We start from the raw sequence: 5,836 nt of genomic DNA, 5'->3' as shown, positions 1-5,836 counted from the left end.
CATAAATTGCACATTGGTTGTTCTCTTAGGTCTGTGCGGACACACGTACATGAGGGTGTTATTATAGAATTGAATGTTTTTGTAAATTATGAACGTAATTGATGTGTATTTAAGTTTACACAGGTATTTTCACTTTTCAGCATGTACTGTGTACACACATCTTTTTGCTTTGACTAGTCCCTTGACTCACAATAGGTTATGTTTGGGCTTACATCATATAAATGGTATCTGTATTTAATTTTGCTATATTACGGAAAGATAGTTTGTATTACTTCCAGCCCTGAGGAAGTCGTAGGGTTCATGCCCAAAGACGACGAAACACGTTGGCGTAAGGGAATGGAAGATCGTGTATAATAAAGGACCGAACAAGCCCTAAAAAACAGAATCATTTGTTCCTTCATATTAATGTTTTGCTTTGTTGTTATAAGTTGCGTGTGCCTTAGAACTTGTAAAATGTTCAGTATTTAAGTAATAGAATAGAAAAAGGCAAAAGGAATGTGTCACCAGACCGAATTGAGGCAATTATGAAAATGGCTGTACCCACCACACAGAAGAAAGTTCAAATGTTCTTAGGAATGGTTGGGTTTTGGCGTCAGTGGATTCCAAATTTTTCCTTGAAGGCCAAGCCCTTACAGAGGCTGACGTGCAATAATGTGAGTGATCCAGTACCATGGGACCAAGACTGCCTGGTAGCATTCTTGGAGTTGAGAGAGGATCTATGTTGTGCTCCAGCTCTGGGGATGCCAGACTATAATAAGTCTTTTTCACTGTTCGGCTATGAGAGAGAACGTTGCGCCTTGTCAGTTTTAGATCAGAGTCATGGAGGAGTCCGTAGACCAGTTGCCTATTTCTCAGCTACTTTAGATCCAGTAGCTTCAGCATTACCCGGATGTCTCAAATCTATTGCCGCAACAGGTGTCAGCATTGAAAGATGTGAAAGTATTGTTATGGGTCATCCACTTACAGTTTATGTTCCACATTCAGTTGAGCTCCTGATGATGAGAACCAAGACACAACATATGACAAATACCAGACATACACATTCTGAGCAGGTTATACTTTCCTCGGAAAATGTGACTTTGAAACAATGTACTGTTTTTAGTCCTTCCACTTTAATGCCTTTGTCAAATATTGCAGATGAAGAATGTGAGGACCATAAGTGTTTCGATGTGACTGAATTTTGCACCAAACCGAGGCCTGACATTATAGATGACCCTCTACCTGAGACAATTAAATCTTTTTTGTAGATGGTTCATGCTTAAGAGACAATGTAGGTCACTTGAGAGAAGCGTTTGCTGTATGTACCATTTCTGGAAGTGTGGAAGCTGCTTGTTTACAGGGAGTATACGCCGCACAGGTAGCAAAAATTATATCTCTGACTCGTGCCTGTTTGGCTGCTGATCAAATCTGAATCGTCATTTACACCGATAGTCAATACAGGCTCGGTGTGGTTCATGATTTCAGACAGCAATGGTCACAGAGAGGGTTTCTCACGTCATCAGGATCTCCCATTAGAAATGGGGAATATGTACGACAATTGTTAGAAGCTTTACAACGTCAACGAGAAAATGCGGTGGTAAAATGTACAGCTCATGGGAAGGGAAGTGAGTTTGTCTCTCTGGGTAACAAGTATGCAGATGAGGTTGCATGTTTTTGCGCCGAACAAGGGTGCATTTTTACTGGAGATTATACAGGAGAGAGCCCAAAAAGAACCAAGCTCAGCATGATGTTAGCCATGACAGACACCTGGGATGAGGTATAGCGCCTGCATGGAGAGGTTTCAGAAGAGGAAAGAGCTGTGTGGATCAGAGCAGGATGTGAAATAGGAGATGATGGGATTTGGATTTCAGATGATGGTCGAGCAGTATTGCCAGATGATTTATTAAGCCCTATGGCGAAACAGATTCATGTAGCAGTGAACCTCAGAAGGGATGCTATGGTGCGAGTGTTCAGGCAGACGTGGTATAATCGACGGTTTTGAGCGTTTGCTGAAGCAGTGTGTCATAGGTGTGTCACGTGTCAGCAGATGAATGCTGGAAAGAAGACTGTGGATGCCTTGAGTCATATTGGGAGGTCTGGTGGGCCTTTCAACAGAATACAGTTAGATTCTATTGAAATGTCTAGGTGCAATGGCTTGAGGTATGTTCTGGTTGTAGTGTGTGTTTTTTCCCGGTGGGTGGGTGGAAGCTTATCCAATGAGATGGTGCGATAGCCTTACAGTAAAAAAAGTTGTTGCTTAGGGAACTGATCCCGAAGTTCAGATTTCCAACCTCATTGGAGTCAGATAGAGGAACATATTCCCACAATGAAATCATGAAGTTACTTTGTGATGCTTTGAACGTTGACCAGAGGCTGCATTGTAGCTACCGACCAAAGGCTTCTGCTTTCGTGGAACAGATTAATGGGACTTTGAAAATGAGGTGTGTTTGTCTACCACTTTGAAATGGCCTGATGCCTTGCCCCTTGTGTTGATGAGTGTTCGCAATTGATCCCGCGTAGCTCCAGAAATTACCTGCAAATCATCACCGTACTCCTAAGGAGCTATTCTCACATTACACGTCAGTGGGACCCATAACACCGCGAGTCATTTATACACATATTCACCCTGCTCCCAGATTTGGTGAAGACTAGAGGAGAGTTGCTGGATTTTAGCGGAGTGTCTTATTTCATTCTCAAATGTTATACACTGTATACATCTGCAGTTTATCGATTATACCATGGTTTTATTTCAAGAAACATTGAAACACCCCACCATTATTGTCAAAGGATCTACTAGTAAAAGTTAACTAATGGACAACAAGACCAGCTTAATTCTCCATTTATTTAATTTTTATTTAGAGATTAAATCTCCTAGCAAGACCTTACTTTTATTCATTCTATTTCAATGATCATTTTAAACATTAATAACCTAGAGAGAAAGAGAAGTTAACTTCAAACATTTATATTTATTAGCATAACAGTTCAGAGAAATAAGTAAAATTATATTACCAAGATTTCAGGACACGGACATCAACATAAGGACAGGACAGTTCCCAAAAACCACTTCTCTATTCTTTCTTGATGTTCACCTCCCATCAGGACTCCGCACCCATTCAAAAGTTAAAGTCCAGAAAAATTTCAAAGTCCTTGCACCATAAAATTCATCGATCCGACAGCATGTCGTGGTGCGAAATAAAATTGAAAAGCAAGTTTCTTTCTTACTTCCAAACGTCCTCTTTTATACCCTTTTTCCCTAACTTATCTATCTAAAACTCGTAACTTTTGGGGTTTTCATTCATTCTGATTGGTTAAATCAAGGGGTGGATGAGCATATCCTCATCTCCTCATTATTCATATTTTCGCAAAGTCATCGTTATAATCAACAAATAAAGTCTCAATTGTCTTTTAGCAGTCCTTTCCGCTTGTGTCCTTTAATTTGTTATTTCTCTTTACTTTTGCATGCTCACGATGCGGACATTCAAATTGTTGGGACCAGCTCGAACATTCAGGCCACACTGTCCTTGACCCACGCTGTACAGGCTGCTTGCACTTCTCTCGAGTTTAGTCGCGCATGCGTACATCATCACAAACTCAGAGTCGCGGAAAACCTCCATCTTTTTATAGGGCGCATAGGCCATAATGGGAACTATTATAGAAACAAACACAATTAAACGTTAATTCTCGATGTATAGCCCTTCTGTTTACCTTCCCCCATTCTGAGGTAACCCAGTTAGGTATTACCTAGCATATTTGACAATAAATGAGCATAGTTTACTCACCATTCTCCATCATTTATGCCACAATTAGACATACAGAAAGCATATACACACAGATTTTGTTTAAATTATGACATTTGCATAAGAGATTAGTGTAACAATTTCACTTAATTAGTAAATTATGATTAGCAACATTAGCAAATTACTATCACACGTGTATTTGTGTGTGCATTCTATTCTATGTTGGTTATTTTCAAAACCACACGATTAGTACATATTACTGTTTTGAGGAAAGGACTTCACGAGGGGTATACAAAAAAATGTGTTTCCATCCTCGCTCCATCAACTCCCTCCTTTGGTGATTTATCACCAAATAACACCCAAAAGTTTGTAAATTTTATCTCAACATGTTTCATATTCTTTCAATTAGTTTGAGTTATACTCTAGTTTCTTCTAGTTTCTTTCTGTCTTGATAACGTTTCTCTTCGAAATCTTCCATCTCAATATCACCTTTTTCACGTTCCCTTCTTGTCTTTCTTCAAATTCTTTCTTTATAGACCTTTTAATATTTCTTCTCTTTCTGAGTTTACAATCTAATCTTAAAATTAAAATTACTACTATTATTATTGTTACTGGAATTAGTACCTTCCCTATTTCATAAAACCAATTTCTAACTGCTGAAAAACTTCTACCAAGTTTCTCAAGAAAACTATCAACCTCCAGTGGTTCAACTTCCTTATGCAACTCTGTAGGATTTGTAATATATCTCTCAATGTTTTGACTTTTGTCTGGAATGTAAGTACAACAGTGTTGTACCTTTAAAATTCCACAAACTCCCCCTTGTATCAAGAGCAAGTCGATTTTGCACCCCATAGCTCTTATCGCAACCATTTCGGTATTTACCATTAAAAATTCTCCAGTTGTATCTGTTGACAAACGATCTACTATCGTTGACAATTTCCGAATTCTGTTTGCATTAAAGGATATACCCACTGCTGGTAACAGTGCTCCGAAAACATCTCCTATTATTTCTATCACACTGTCTCTTCTTCTACGACTTAACGGTTTAACTATCTCATGAATTCCATTAGTTCCGCTATCTACATGGAAAATTTTAGGAAAGACCAGCCCTAAGTAACATGTCCCATACCAGTGATCGGGCAATCTATAATAAGCTTTGTTCCCACAAAGAAAGTATATCCCAGGAAAGACTGGGTCATTACCACCTTTATATCCCCAACCCCTTTTTTTATAATGTATGTATCTTCACATTGACTTGCTCCCACAAAATAATTATCATACAAAGAGTTGTCTCTTTGAATACATGGTTTTCCTAATAATGAAGTATCTATATTTATAGCTACATTCACACTGGGGTCAATTCCGATCCGGTAAAATGCACTCCGAATCGTCGTACGGAGAGTTTTTTCCCCATACGAATCGTACCCGTAGACGTCCCGTACGTACGACGAAGTACGATCCGTACCAGGTGCCAAACTCCATACGAGTCGTACAGGACTCCGTACGACTCAAATCTCCGTACGAATTTCACTCGGAACCGGCTGTACGCGACATCACTACGGTTCGCGGCTGGTTTTTACGACCCAGCAAGTACGATTCGTGTCGGGTACGCGCTGTACGACCCTTTTCCTACGGGAGCCGAAAACAGTCGTAAACGCAGAGTTCGCGCCGAAACAGGTACGGAGCGCCCCCCCCCGGGTACGGCACGTACCCCCCATGATCGCAGGGGTACGCGCCGTACCCCTGTGATCATGCGGGGTACGTGCCGTACACCCAGCGTACATGGGGTACGCACCGTACCCCATGTACGGTGGGTGTACGGCACGTACCCCATGTACGCTGGGTGTACGGCACGTACCCCGCATGATCACAGGGGTACGGCGCGTACCCCTGCGATCATGGGGGGTACGCGCCGTACGGTGTGTAGGTGATAGTGCGCTTTTCCGTACGAATCGATGTGTACCGTACGAATCGCGTCCGGGTCGGCCGATCAGGATCGGAATCGTCCGGCGTCCGTACGAGTCGTACGGAAACGGCTCCGGATACGATTCGTACGGACGGGGATTTTACCGGATCGGAATCGACCCCATTATGTCCTTCTATATTATCATCCTCAAATA

This window comes from Lissotriton helveticus, chromosome 1_1, assembly GCF_964261635.1.
Source record: "Lissotriton helveticus chromosome 1_1, aLisHel1.1, whole genome shotgun sequence".
NCBI classification, from domain to species: Eukaryota; Metazoa; Chordata; class Amphibia; order Caudata; family Salamandridae; genus Lissotriton; species Lissotriton helveticus.
This window is presented reverse-complemented; position numbering follows the sequence as displayed.